This window comes from Mus caroli, unplaced genomic scaffold (genome assembly GCF_900094665.2).
Source record: "Mus caroli unplaced genomic scaffold, CAROLI_EIJ_v1.1 scaffold_19022_1, whole genome shotgun sequence".
Taxonomy (NCBI): Eukaryota; Metazoa; Chordata; class Mammalia; order Rodentia; family Muridae; genus Mus; species Mus caroli.
In genome coordinates, this window is record NW_018389999.1 from 3,540 (window position 1) to 18,168 (window position 14,629).

Sequence of the window (14,629 nt, forward strand, 5' to 3'; positions counted from 1 at the left end):
ACCTGGGGTGCCCAGCAAATTGTTGTCTCTCATAAGTCTATAATCTTCTTCACTGAGATTATTTACAAATTGATAAAAAGCCTCTTCCCGATCCAAGCGATCCATTTGACTTCTGCGCTGAGCTGCAGACTGGTCACTTCCTTTATCGTTAGAATCTGAGTTCTCCATCTTGATGAACAAGTGGAAAATTATCTGTCTTTTAGGACATAGTATTGAAATCCAATAATCTGGATTTTAATCTTCTTCACTCAGCTACGGTGTTTCGGCCAGGAGGGTACTCAACTGGACTCCACTGCCGCCACTGGGACCTCCGCTGCGCGGCTGGCCGCGTTCTAACTCACCTCTAAACCCGGGCAAGAGACCCGCCTCTAGAACAGCGCCAGCTCGGAGATGTAGCTCCGAAGATTCTTTCAGTAGATGAGGAAAGAGATAGCAACACTCTTCTTGGAATTAATTCTAAGGAACTGTTCAATAAACAAAACCATGGGAGAAGAATAATAGGAAACAAGAATAGAAAGAGTAATGAAAAACTTAAAATAGAAAGTAATAGAATAATATGAACATTCCAATTTGTATGTAATATAATCAAATGTATAATGTTTGTGAAAGAATAAATAAAAGGATATATTCAGTCAGCATGGAACAGAATTAGATTTCCTTCTTTCTTGAGTATAACTGAACTGCAGTATTATCATTATGCCTTAACTATTCCAGAAGTTGCCAGTAAACCAAATAGAAGTAATACTTCTTGATACTTTACAAGAGTGCCTTTGTGTCCTTAAATTATATCTTAAACTTTTCTTCAGTTTAACAACTTTATTAAATATCACTATTTTGTGACTGGATTTAATGTTGTTGCTTTGATTTTTCCTTCTTCCTAGTGAGCACCATAGTGTTTAGTTATTACAATAGATCATTTTTTAAGATATCATCTTAACAGACATATAATTCTTGATTAATTATTACCAGTTTATCTCATATTGACTACATCATTTCTTCTCCACTAATGCTGAGTCACTTTCAACATAACTCAGGAGTTTTGTTTTTTTTTTAAGTTCCTTTTGATTTTAATAGCCAATGAAAGCCAGATTTGGAATGGATTCACAATATTTTAGGATATTCTTGGAGAACTTTCAGAGTCTCAAAGTAAGACAGAGAGAGTCCCTTTGGTTGGCATATTCTACAAAATATTTAAGTATTTTTTAAGCAGCAAGTATTTTTTCTTCAAAAAAGGCCATACCAAAGAGATGACCGTATGATCATGGCATAGATGTAGGTTAATTAAACATCATAAGATTTTCTTTCTGCCACATCAACACTAAGAAAAAGGCTGAGGCAGGAGGATGAGAAGTCCAAGGCCAGCCTGGGTTACACAGGGAGACCCAAATAACGAAACAGGAAGGAGGAAAATGAAGGGGACATGGTGCAATTATAACCTTAAAAAATAATTTGAAAAGGCAAAATTAATGAAAAAAAAAAAAAAAAACATTACCAACAACTAAAGTCCCAAACTAACAATTAGACACACATGCACACTCCCACGCTCATAAGAAGGCTGTATTAATATTAACAATTGTGCGGCTGAAGAGATGGCTTCGTGGCTAAGAATATTTGATATGCTGCATCCACATAAACAGCCAAGTATGCCTCAGAGGACATCTGTGGGGGAATCTGTTCTTTTCTTCCTCTACGTGGGCCTAAGGAACAGGTCTCAGGTCATCATGCTTGTCGGCAAACCTCCCCACCAAGCCATCTCTCTGCATACCCCTGCCCCCTGCCCTCAGATTAATTTTGAGGCAGAGAAACCAAAGTGTTTGAAGTTAGTGTGGACTTCGGGCTTTGTGATATTTTGTGGCCGAGCAGACACAACCTTATTTCATGTCAATTCTGTCAAATTGCTCAGGCCTTTTCTAACTGAGAGAGCACCAGGCAAGGCCAAGGTGAGGTAGCTTCAAGGTAAATTAGTCAGCTTTCATAAGTACCGCCCGAGTAATGGACAGAAAATATAGACAGATGAACTATAACTCAGGAGTTTAACATAAACAATTGAGTAAATGAAAATTACTCTTTTAGAACCTAAAAAAAAGGAATGTTAACATAAAAACTTCAAGAAAAGATAGATATAATATATATTGTCCATGTTATTTTTATATAATATAAACATATTAAAATTTAAATGTATACAGAACACACCCTTAGAAAGGTGGTCAAGTGTGTTCTTTTGTGATTGGGTTACCTCACTCAGGATGATATCTTCCAGATGCATCTATTTGCCTAAAAATTTCATGAATTCATTGTTCTTAATTGCTGAGTAGTACTCCATTGTATAAATGTACTACATTTTCTGTATCCATTCCTCTGTTGAGGGACATCTGAGTTCTTTTCAGCTTCTGGTTATTATAAATAAGGCTGCTATGAACATAGTGGAGCATGTGTCCTTATTACCATTTATAACATCTTCTGGGTCTATGCCCAGGAGAGGAATTGCTGGATCCTCACATTATATGCACTCACTGATAAGCAGATATTAGCCCAGAATCTTAGAATATACAAAATACAATTTGCAACACATATGAAACTCAAGAAGAAGGAAGACCAAAGCGTGGATGCTTCGTTCTTTCTTAGAATGGGGAAAAAATACCCATGGAAGGAGTTACAGAGAGAAAGTTCGGAGCTGAGATGAAAGGAAAGACCATCCAGAGACTACCCCACCCGGGAATCCATCCTATATACAACCACAAAACACAGACACTATTGCATATGCAAGAAAGATTTTGCTGACAGGACCCTGATATAGCTGTCTCTTGTGAGGCTATGCCAGTGCCTGGCAAATACAGAAGTGGATGCTCACAGTCATCTATTGGATGGAATATAGGGCCCCCAATGGAGGAGCTAGAGAAAGTACCCAAGGAGCTGAAGGGGTCTACAACCCTATAGGAGGAACAACAATATGAACTAATCAGTACCCTCCAGAACTGTGTAACTAGTTGCATATGTAGCAGAGGATGGCCATCAATGGGAGGAGAGGCCTTTTGTCTTGTGAAGATCATATGCCCCAGTACAGGGAAATGATAGGGCCAGGAAGCAAGAGTGGGTGGGATGGTGAGCAGGGTGGGGGGAGGTTTATGGGGCTTTGGGATAGCATTTGAAATGTAAATGAAGAAAATATCTAATAAAACAAAAGAAAGGAACAAAAAGAAAGGTGGTCAGTTACATTATTAGGCATTTGTTCCTTCTGTTGATGATACATTGAAATTACAGGGATAAGGATCTATCATAATTATAGCACATGGCAACAATCTTTTCTATTTCCAGTTTGACAGATGTGAGTATAGAATACTAATATTTAAGGAAAACTTGTGGGCCCAAGAATATAGACACTTCTCCACATTTATCTAACCGCTATAGAATGCGAATCCAGCATACTAATATGTCATTTCTCATTCATATCTGGTTATCAGTTGAATGACCACTGTGGCAGCTGCAGACCACGGTCCAACTCTCAACTCTCCTCTGTCAGAATTCCTCTATGTTCCCTTGCTCAAGTATTTTATTTCCAAAAGAACTCTAAGTCTCTACATATGGTTACTTTAAGAGGGGTAATTATTCAGAGAGCACTCTGGTGCACATTGTTGAAGTTTGGGATTCAAACAAATGAAACTTTTGAAATAATTTTATTTACTCTACCAATTTTTAATTTTCTCTATTTCAAAATTTGCTTTGCTAAATCTCAAATGAAGACTTGGACAACAATAATACAATTCCAAATAGCTCATATTTATCTTTAGGAACATGGGACCTTGAAGTGTATAAAATAATATATTATACATTATACATAAATAATGTAGGAAGGAGCCTATCCCTATGCCTGTAAGACTAAACATGTAATACCTAATGTAATCAACATATGTGTCAAATTAGAAAACTATTAGTTGTGCAATGTGTTCATGAAGTAGTTGATTAAATTTTATGTGTTATTTTCAAAATTAAATTCGTTATTCTCTAAGCTTTGTCTTCTGTCTCAAACGTGGTTGGATATTCCTACCTTTAAGCCATATATTTAAATTAAACATTCCTTGGATATTAAACACATAGAACTTTATAAACAAAACAATCATTAGTATTCATTTTTACCTTCAATATAATTAAATTTTTAAACAAAATAGAAGTGAATGAGTTAAAAACAATAGATATAAGCAGAGCTGAACACAATTCCTGAATTTTTTGCTTTCCTTAGTGAGACTTGACTGATAGATTGAGAATAGCCATTTGTGAAATAGCCAAGAAAGAGCCCACAAATTGCCTAATGGTAATGAGTTTTCTTAATACCCTCCATAAGGGGCCTTTTCTTACATCATACCTCTACTTGTTGACATGTGTTTTCAAATGTCATCTTCTTAGGCAAATAATTATTGGTTAATTATTACCAATTTATCTCACAGTTGTTGACCTTAGTTCTCCAGTCATGCTGATTCACAGGCATCATGACTCAGTATTTTAGCTTAAATATTTGAGTAATATAAAACTTACCCTATTTGAACTTTCAAGGAAAGCATGGGAATAGAAAAGCTCTGAGAGAAGACATGTAAATTTGGTCAATTTTATATTTTATATTCTCTTACTGGTTGAACAATTAAGGATAAGTATCTGAGGCTCTACATAACTTCTTTTTCTAGTTCCTATTGGACAGAGCATTAAGACTTGGTTGAAATTAATTGACTCTATCCCATATTGAATAATTACCATAGAAATTAAAAGATATCTATGTGAATGTATCAATTACTAGTGTATTTTTGGAAAGCACATGAGTAGCTATCAGTGTTGCTTCAGAGAGATTTCCAACTCTATGTTCATCTTTCTCAGAATTTCCATGTACCATATTCCTTTCTTCCAGAGCTGCATTTCCAAAAGCACTGCATGAATCTTTCTTATAGTATATTAGCATAAACCATTACCTAAGTAGTAATTGTATGGAGAGTTGCTAGGAGAACTGTTCTATAATATCTTTTTCTGAAAATATCTCTTAACTTCAAATAAATTAAACTTTTGCCATACCCTTCAATCAAGTCAATAATATGGGTTACATCTCATTGAGTTGTTGACCAAAGTGGTATCATGACAATCACCAAACCACTCAGGCTACTTCCAAGTCTATTGCTCCCTCTCCACAAACTGATAGTAAGGCATTGTTGCTGAAGACAGTGCCTACATATCTCACTGAACACATAAAAGTTGAGATGGTGCTTACCTAGAGCCTTTACCCTTGGAGAATAGAAGTCATGGTACTGAGAGACATTCTACATGCTACCAGGAGATAAGATAATCCCCAACCCAGCTACAAACACTGCGATCTACAATTGTGATTTGCCTTCATAGTATGCTTATATAATAATGTCACAAACATTGTGATAGTAACCAAAATTCTTTGATGATATTTAAGGCCCATTCTAGAAGACAGAAATTCCTTCTCTTACATTGGTTAGGTGGATAAGAACTTGGGACTAGATAGGGCATGGTACTAGGGAAAACACAAATACTATTGTTCTGGGAAAAGAAGATAATAATGGGAATAAAAACACTATCCCCTATGTTCTCGATAATCTTAAAACTACCTGGCTTAGTTAACATCAAGTTATTTTAAGATAAATACTATTTTAGTCCATACATACTTAAGCACACACACACACACACACACACACACACACACACAATATAGACAGTCTCAACCAGTACTTGACAATTACAGAGGTGGATGCTCAGAGCCTACCATTGTACTGAGCACAGTACAGTAGGTCCCAAATGAAGGAGCTAGGGAAAGGATCCTAAGAGCTGAAGAGTTTTGCAGCACCATAGGTGGAACAACAATATGAACTAATCAGTACCCCCCCCCCCAGCTCTCAGGGACTAAAAAACCAACCAAAGATTACACATGGTGGAACTCATAGCTCCATCTGTGAATGTAGCAGAGGATGGCCTAGTCAGTAATCAATTGGAGGATAGTCCCTTGGTCCTGTGAAGGCTCTATGCCCCAGTGCAGGGGAATGCCAGGGCCAGGAAGCAGGAGTGGATGGGTTGGTGAGCAGGGGTAAGGGAATAGGGGATTTTCAAAGGGGAAACCAGAAAAGGGGATAACATTTGAAATGTAAATTAAAAAATATCTAATTAAAAAAACCTCTAAAAATCTAAAAGAAAAAAGAAAAGAAAAGAAATGAAAAGAAAAAAAAAGGAAAGAAAGAAAAAATACAAAGTAAACCTTGGAATGAACCACTCAGCAGGAACCCATTTGATCTCATCTAAGGTAAACACTGGTTTCAGCTCAGGATTGTTTTGGAACCAAATACTGGCAGAAGCCAAAGACTGCTTCTGGTGTAACATATGTTACTCCCATTGAAAAAAAGTACTCTGTTGACTCTTCTTTGAAAAGATTTTTCTGGCCAGTGTTTCCTTTATAGGTAGGTTCTGTACCTGGCACTTTGGCATAATCTGTTTCTAAATCCACAGAACTCTTGGCCATCTTCAGCTCTCTTTCTTATTTTCCTGTTATAAAGGTTATTTACATCCTGTGATCATGTCAACTCAGGGTCATGAGATAGAATAATTGGTTTTTATTAACAAAAGCATGTTATCAACATAGAGAAATCATACTGTAGTTAGAATCATTCTTCCAATTTCTAGAATAGCACTATCAAGTTATGTCTGAATTAGCTAGATAACAGATTAAAACAGTTCTGATTTTACACTTAGAATTTTATCCTGCTCATAATGTACTTAGGACTATAAAACTAGATTCATGGTTTCATTCAAAAACTATTCTCTATGTATTACATTCCTCTATGGAATGAAGACATAAAGATGACTAAGGCATGGTATCTGTCCAGAAGAAACTTAGTATGATTGGTTATAAGCTGTCAGTGAAGGGGCAAATGTGTCTTTCAACTTTTCACAATGCTATGACATCACTGCTATTTGCTGTTTTATTCCTGATGGATATGAACCCGGGTGTTTTACCAGTGTAAATAGAAATGAAATATGTTGGCTATACAAAAACAGTAACAGATATAATCACCGGATAACTTTGGTGTTGGGATAAGTCTGTGTTCCATACAATAACTAGAAACATTGACTTTCCTTATGCAGTTGGAAAATAGAGTGTGTATAAAAATTGTGGCACATGGACATCATTATTTATGAGTAGTAAAAAAAAAAATAACAAGGAAGGAAAGCAAATCCACCAAATGAAGTCAGAGCAGGCCTGGTGTTTGTAAAGATAATTGGTATTTAGAGGTGCTTTGCAAAGGCTTTCTGCCCATGCAAAGTGTGTGAGGCACAGTAACCTCAGTGATTGTCACTGGGCATAGCTCCTCAGTTAGATCAATATATTCTAAACTGAACACAGGATTTTCCTTCTAGAGCTCTGAATGTATATCTGGCATGAATCCTTACATGCCTTCAATATATAGTGCATCTATGAGAGCCATCTTTAATGAAGTCCTGATCCTGTCTTGTTTCAGAGGGAAGGCACCTGGACTAACAACAGGTTCCTGCAGGAAGCAGCTGGCAGAGGTTCATCTCTCAAGACTCTCTGCTTCAGCCTTCATGAAGCTACACTTTTTTCTTCCTTCCCATGTTAGCAGTCTTATGGCAACAAAAGAGGCAACATTTTGTGATTATGAGTACACAACTACCACACAGATCAAAAGGAACCCAATCATATCCAGAAATTAGTAATGAGACCAGCTAAGGTCATGTAGAGCTGGGAGAAGGTGCTTAGCTCCTTTGTTGCACAGGACATACTCTATCCAGAAGTGCTACAGACTTACCTCAGTCAGCCCATCTGCAGGAGAACTCAGGGTCCTGTTACAGATGGGCAGGACTGGGCAAAAAAAGGGGGTGACAAACAGACATAGACACAAGGGAGTATGGTATCTGAATGTAATTTTGTCAAAGTTAGCATCAGATTTATACAATACAGAAGAAAACAAAGAAGTAGGGTGTCACAGCAGGCAAGGTACTTTGAAGCTATCTGACACAAAACAGATGAATGCCTTCAAAGGACTGACAGGAGCCAGGCAATGTTTACAGTTAGGATAAAAACAGCCCTGCCTAGAATCAGCAAATGATAGGAGCCAGGAGAGGATTTCACACCCTAGTCACAATTTATGCTAACTCTTGTGAAAGCTTGCACCAGGGCATTCTGCTCTAGCAGACCTTTTCATGAATAGTGCAATACTGTAGTTCCTTCTTAAACCACAAACCTCCTTTTTCCTAGACCATGGTAAATTCTTGCAGATGGGAGTAACTTGGCTGCTCTTTTAAGTATCTGTAGGGAATCTCCATTTGTCAGAAGAACTCACCAACTTTCTTCTAATATGTAGTCTGCCATACCTGACTGTAATGAAGACTCTAAGTATACTTTGCTAAGCTTGCCCTGAGATTTCTAACTCCTATCTGACAAACTGAGATGCCTGATTACTCACTATCAACACTGAGGCATTTTGTTTGGATGAATGACATTCTTATGAAATTCCAAGCCCAGGGTCAGCTCAAGGACTGCCTAGGACATTGGTGAAAACCAGGGAGTAAAAACTCAGGGAGTAAAGTTTAACCTGATTTAGGTATTTGTAAAATCATTTCTTGGAGGCACATATAATAAAATAATACTGAAAGAAAGCACATACACCTGAATAACTCAAGGACAGAATTGGAGCATTCGTTTTACAGTATGCCACAGTTCCAGGAGACTAAGTTTCTGTGAACTTTTTGCCTTGGGATTGTGTCCAGGTTTCTAGGCCTGTCATATGTGTCACTACTGGAGTGGGTGTAGCACAGAAGACAGCTTGGTCCAAGGACTTCATTGGCCTGTCATCGTGGATTCCGGATAATCTCATGGCATTCTCTTTATACATGAAGGAACAGTGCATGCAACTAAAATTAAGCAGAAGCTAATTTGCTGACTTACCTAACATTTGTTGGTTTGGGAAAAAATTTCCACAAGTGACTGAAAATTAATCACTTAGACTTGCCACACAAGTGCTGTGTTTCATGAGGTAGCAGGGAGGACAACTGAGTGACAGGGAATTCAATGAAATAGTCTTGTCTAGCACAGGATTTTTCTAAACTTGGTGTGTAGCTAACACTGGCCTGGAAGTGCATAATGAACTCCTCCATCCACCTGCAACTAATGAGCTTACCAGTGTACACCAGCTCTTCTGGTACACATGCTGGCTTTGTTTGTGCTTTATTCCCCATAGAATACTTATTTTTAATTTGAATTTTGCAGTTGAGCAATATTTTACAAATTGTTGAGAGAAAGTTAGTAAGGATAGACAAATTGTGTGGTGTATGTGTGTGTGTGTTACATCTAAGACCAAGAAGTGAAATAGACACAGAATTCTTTTAAGCTTTACAAGGGCAGGATGTCATGTCAAATATATTTGCTCTAGTAGGAGTTTCTCCTCTTCTACCTCTATCTCCTGATTTTTATTTATAACTAGATGCCTATTCTGAAAACACTTGTTGAGTTAAGATTCTTCCTTATACAAATTTCCACCATAATTCTTCCCACAATGAAAGCGATCCAATCCTGTTTCTGGACCAGGAGACTGTGTATGCAAGAACCATCAGCACTTTCTCCGGTTATTTGACTTAGAACATTCTGATTATGTACATTTGATTTTTGGCAAGCTTTGAAACTACCAATAGTATTTCCTGTGTATGGTATGAATTTAATACCGTCTTTCATTCCTTGATTACTATTTGTGCAATATTATATACTATTATAGAGATAAAATATTTTTACCAAAAATTTTATAGCATTAACAAATATGGATAAATGTTTAAACATTCATTAGTATTAAAGTTTATGATTACTTTATTACGTACATTCTATGGTGTTTAGGTATACTGTCCTTGTTACAAATAGATAAATACTTGGAATATTATTTATTTATATAGAAATGTTTTAGATTAATTATGTCTCATTCATTGAAATATAAATTTAGAGTAACTTTATTGTTAAACATAAGCACATATTTCAGATAGGCAAAATCACTTAAAGTTTTTCAAAATATTCTTTCAGATAGGATGAAAACCAATCTGATAATGAAGTGAATCAATTAATATTTTTGAGAAGTAGTCATACACAACAAGCATGAATGCACATATTTTTTATCCCAGTACTGAGGAGGCTGAAGCAGTGTGATCTCTGAGTCTGAGACCTGTCTTAAGATATATAGAGAGGCTATGTTTTAAAAAAAATACAAACAAACAAACAAAAAAAACCAATGTATAAAAAGAAGAAAAAAATAGTGGGGATGAGATTAGTTAAATTACACAACAAAGGGGAGTGAGAAACAGTAGAGACCACATCCCAGGATTAGGCAAGGCCCCTAGTTGAAGGATGGGGCCACCCACTCATCTCCAAATTTTTAACCCAGAATTGCTCCTGTATAAAGGAAATATGGGGACAAAGTGTGGAGCAGAGACTGAAGGAAGGGACATCCAGAGACTATCCCACCTGGAGATCCATCCCTTATACAGACACTATTGCTGATTCCAAGAAGTGCTTGCTTACAGGAGCCTGATATAGCTGACTCCTGAGGGTCTTGTGGGTAGCTGGCGGTTGTCAGCCAACTCCGAGCCCTAGCTACCCCAGTGCTGGCCGGACCCGAAGGGACTTGTCCTATTCAGCTTTTAAGAAGAAGGACATCCCTGGTCTACAGAGTGAGTTCCAGGACAGCCAGGGCTACACAGAGAAACCCTGTCTCGAAAAATCAAAAAAAAAACAAAAAAAAACAAAACAAAAAAAAAAAAACAAGAAGAAGGATATCATGAGTTTTGCAGGCAAATAGATAGAACTAAAAATATCACCCCGAGTAAGGTAACTCAGACCCAAAAGGATATGAATAGTATGTACTCATGAAGTAGATATTAACCAAAATGTACAGAATACCCAAGATACAATCCACAGAACTCAAGGAGGTTAACAAGCTGAAGGTCCCAAGTGAGGATGTTTCACTCTCACTTGGGAGGGAGAAAGCAATCACAGAGGGCACAGGGAGGGAGGGACTTGGGAGGGGAGAGGGAGGGGAAAGTGGGAACATGATCAGACATTGGGGGAAGGGGCAGGAGAGAAGCCCTGAGTGCCAGCAGAATGACTAGAAATATGAAACTCAGAGGGGGTGGGGGGGTGGATTCTCCTTTCTAGACGATACCAGAGACCCAGGAAGTTAGAGACTCTCAGGATTCAAAAGGAGGGACCTTAAATAAAATATCTAGCTGTGGGGAGAAAGAACTTGTAGAGACCATGTCCAACAGAAAGAAGGAGTACCAAGTAAGGGATGGGGTTGCCATTCCACAGTAGAAAACTCTGACCCAAAATTGTACCTATCTAAAACAACTTCAGGGGCAAAAATGGAAAAGAGACTGAGAGAAAGGAGGTCCAGTGACAGGTTCAAATTGGGATCCATCTCAAGGGAAGGCTCCAAGGCCTGACACTATTACTGGTGCTAGTCTGTGTTTAAAGACAGGAGCCTAGTATGGCTGTCCTCTGAGAGGTCCAACCAGCAGCTGACTGAGACAGAAGTAGATACTTACACTCAATCAATGGACTGAAGACAGTGACCCCTGTGGTTGAATTAGTGAAAGGCTGGAAGAAATTGAGGCAGAAACTGCTGGTCTCCCATAGGAAGACCAGCAGTTTCAACACACCTGGACTACTGAGATCTCTCAGAAACTGAGCCACCAACCAGGCTGCATACACTAGCTGGTATGAGGCCTATGAAATATATACAGGAGAGGACTGCCTGGTGCACACTCAGTAAGAGTTGATGATGCACCTAACCCTGGAGAGACTGGAGGCCCCAGGGAGTGGGGAGGCCTGGCAGGGTGGTTTGGGGTGTGTGTTTGTGAGGACATCCTCCTGGAGACAGGGGGGAGAAGGAATGGGATGAGGTACTGTCAAAAGGTGGTCTAGGAGAAGGATAATGACTGGAATGTAAAAAAGATTAAAGATTAATATTAATAAACAAAACAAAATAAAATGTCCCCTTTGTAAAAGAGGAGAGAGAGAGAGAGAGAGAGAGAGAGAGAGAGAGAGAGAGAGAGAGAGAGAGAGAATTAAGAAAGTAAAAGTGAAAACTGTTTAGCAAGGGAAATAATTTAGGGTTACCTTAGGCAGTGGTTTGGCTGGTTTGCAATGGAACCTTCCAACAAAGTCAAAATTAGGCAAGAAAGGGTGAGGAAATTCCAAGTCCCAGAAGGTTCAAATGAGCCATATGTCTGCCTTCCCCATCATCTCAGTTAAATTTGTGGGTCTCCCTGCAACTACAAAACAAGTAAAATACACAAAGGTGAAAGGAATTTGTCTGGAATATAGCATGTGATCTCTGAAAGTGAGATGAGACCATGTAGACAAGCAACTTAAAATGTTCCAATTATGATTGATAATATAATTGTATTAACATAAATATTGTGTGAAAATTACATTGATTTCCAAAGTTATATCAACAAATTTGAAACATTTTGACTCTTGCAAAGAAAGTTGAAGATGTGTAGAATAACAGCTTTTGTGAAATGTTTAGTCTAGTTTATATATTTAATAGCTATTCTCTTGATTTCTGATTCTTGAAATGCACTGTAATATGCATTTTGCTGCAAGATTTAAGGCTTTAAGAAGACATAAGTTTTATGGATCTGAAACATCTCAAACGCTAAGACAACTAAGTTGTCTGGGCTGTTTCTGGTTCTAGCAATACTATTTAGTTGTGAAAAAAACTTCCATGATATTCCAGATAAATGTTTTAATTTGTAAGTGAAGTAATTTTTATAAGGGAATAATTTTCATCAGTGCTACACAGATAGTTGGGGTAGTAAATTATGAGTTTGTCCTGTTCTTATCTATAGTCATTAAAGCATTCAAAGAAACCTGGAGTTTCTTTTACTAAGACAAACATAGAGCACATACATTACCAAGAGAAATCTTCCTTGTCTAATTTTGCATGGTTAGTAATTTCAGGAGTGTTCTGAATTGATATTCTACAGTATTTTGCTTTGTTTTGAGGCTATTTGATTGTTTTTTATTTTTACTTTATCAGCTCACAATTAAGAATCTCAATCTATGACTTTATATTCACCTATACACATTTACATTCAAAGAAATATTAAGTCAGGATTTCACAGTAACAATGAAAGGCACAGTTTACCTAGAACATCACTGTAGAACTGAGTCCAGGATTTCTCATTTAATGGTTGAAACCAAAAGTCAAAATACAGCACCTGCAACATATTCTTCATCCTTTCCGCAAATGTCATGTGGTCACTTAATTCTGGCAAAACCACAGGCATATAGGAAGTGGGGAGTGGAAGGCCCCTGCTGTACTTTTTATGTCTGTATCCAGGACAGAAGCGGAGACTGTACACTAAAGGTGTCTTAAGCAGTTCTGCTAGCAGCTCACCACATGGAACCAAGACATCTGCTAGAACGACATCAAACTTAGATCCTTGGAGTTTTTTCATGAGACTCTTGTTCCAAACTACTGCTTTGTAGAAACTTTCCATGACGTCCAAATATTCACTGAAGATTTTTTTGCAGTTGTGAATAAAATGTCCAAAATGAATGTTTTTTAAAAATCATACATCTATTCTCCTATCAATTTTTCATAAGCATATTCAAGATCATCTTTACTCAAAGGTACAGAATAAATTTCAAAAATAATAGAAGATTCATTGCTAGGCCTAATGAGGATGGAAGCAGAAGATGTCAGAACAGTCACATCATGACATCTCTGGACAAGTTCATCCAAATTATTTTTGTATTCATCCAATGGCTGTATGCTATGGGCCACACCAGCACTTTTCCACAATCTGCAGGTCTAAAGTAGCATATCAGCTGTATCAACAGAAAAACTGAAGTCTGTTTCATAGACATCTTGCAAAGTGGAATGCTTGTAATATATGTCATTCTTTGCAGATATTCATGCTTTTATGAAAATATAGTTAACCAAGAAGTTAATATATAACTTCTAAACACATCACCTACTAGATGAATCTGGTAGTGTAATGCCCTGTGTAAATACACACATGGGACATGAATTCAAGCTTAACAAAGTTTGTCTTTTTGTGTCCCTGATTCTATTCAGCTAAAATTGAATCACTTCTTATGTGAAAGTATCATGTCTTCAATATAACATATTAGAATCAGGTAAAGAGGCAGAAATACAAAACTCCTATTTCTTACATGTTCCTATATAACAGTTAAGATCAAACAAGGATATGTGTGAATCAACTTTTCTTAGACTTTGGTGTTTTTAAAAATTTGATATGTATAATTCATTATGTTATGTTGCTAGTTTCATCAAATTGCCATATTTCTTTCTGAATGGTGGAAGGGATCATATTATATTCAAGAAATAAAACAGTCTTACAATACTTCTCTTTCATTATATAACACACATATATATAACAGTTACTTTGGTCCTACATATTCTTTGGTGGACATGGCTTCAAGTATGTCCTTTTTACATTCCTTTTGTCAGGAGAAACATCATTATTAGACGGAACTTGGAGAGCCTGGTGGTTCTTTAAGGTCAGAGTTGTAGTACATAATGAAAGGAAGTTATGGCAGGAATTA

At 37.3% G+C, this 14,629-nt stretch overlaps 1 pseudogene; it reads right to left on the reverse strand.

Annotated features, from left to right (window-relative positions):
* Positions 1-2: 2 nt before the first annotated feature.
* LOC110288411 lies at positions 3-13,927 on the reverse strand (annotated as a pseudogene).
* Positions 13,928-14,629: the final 702 nt, after the last annotated feature.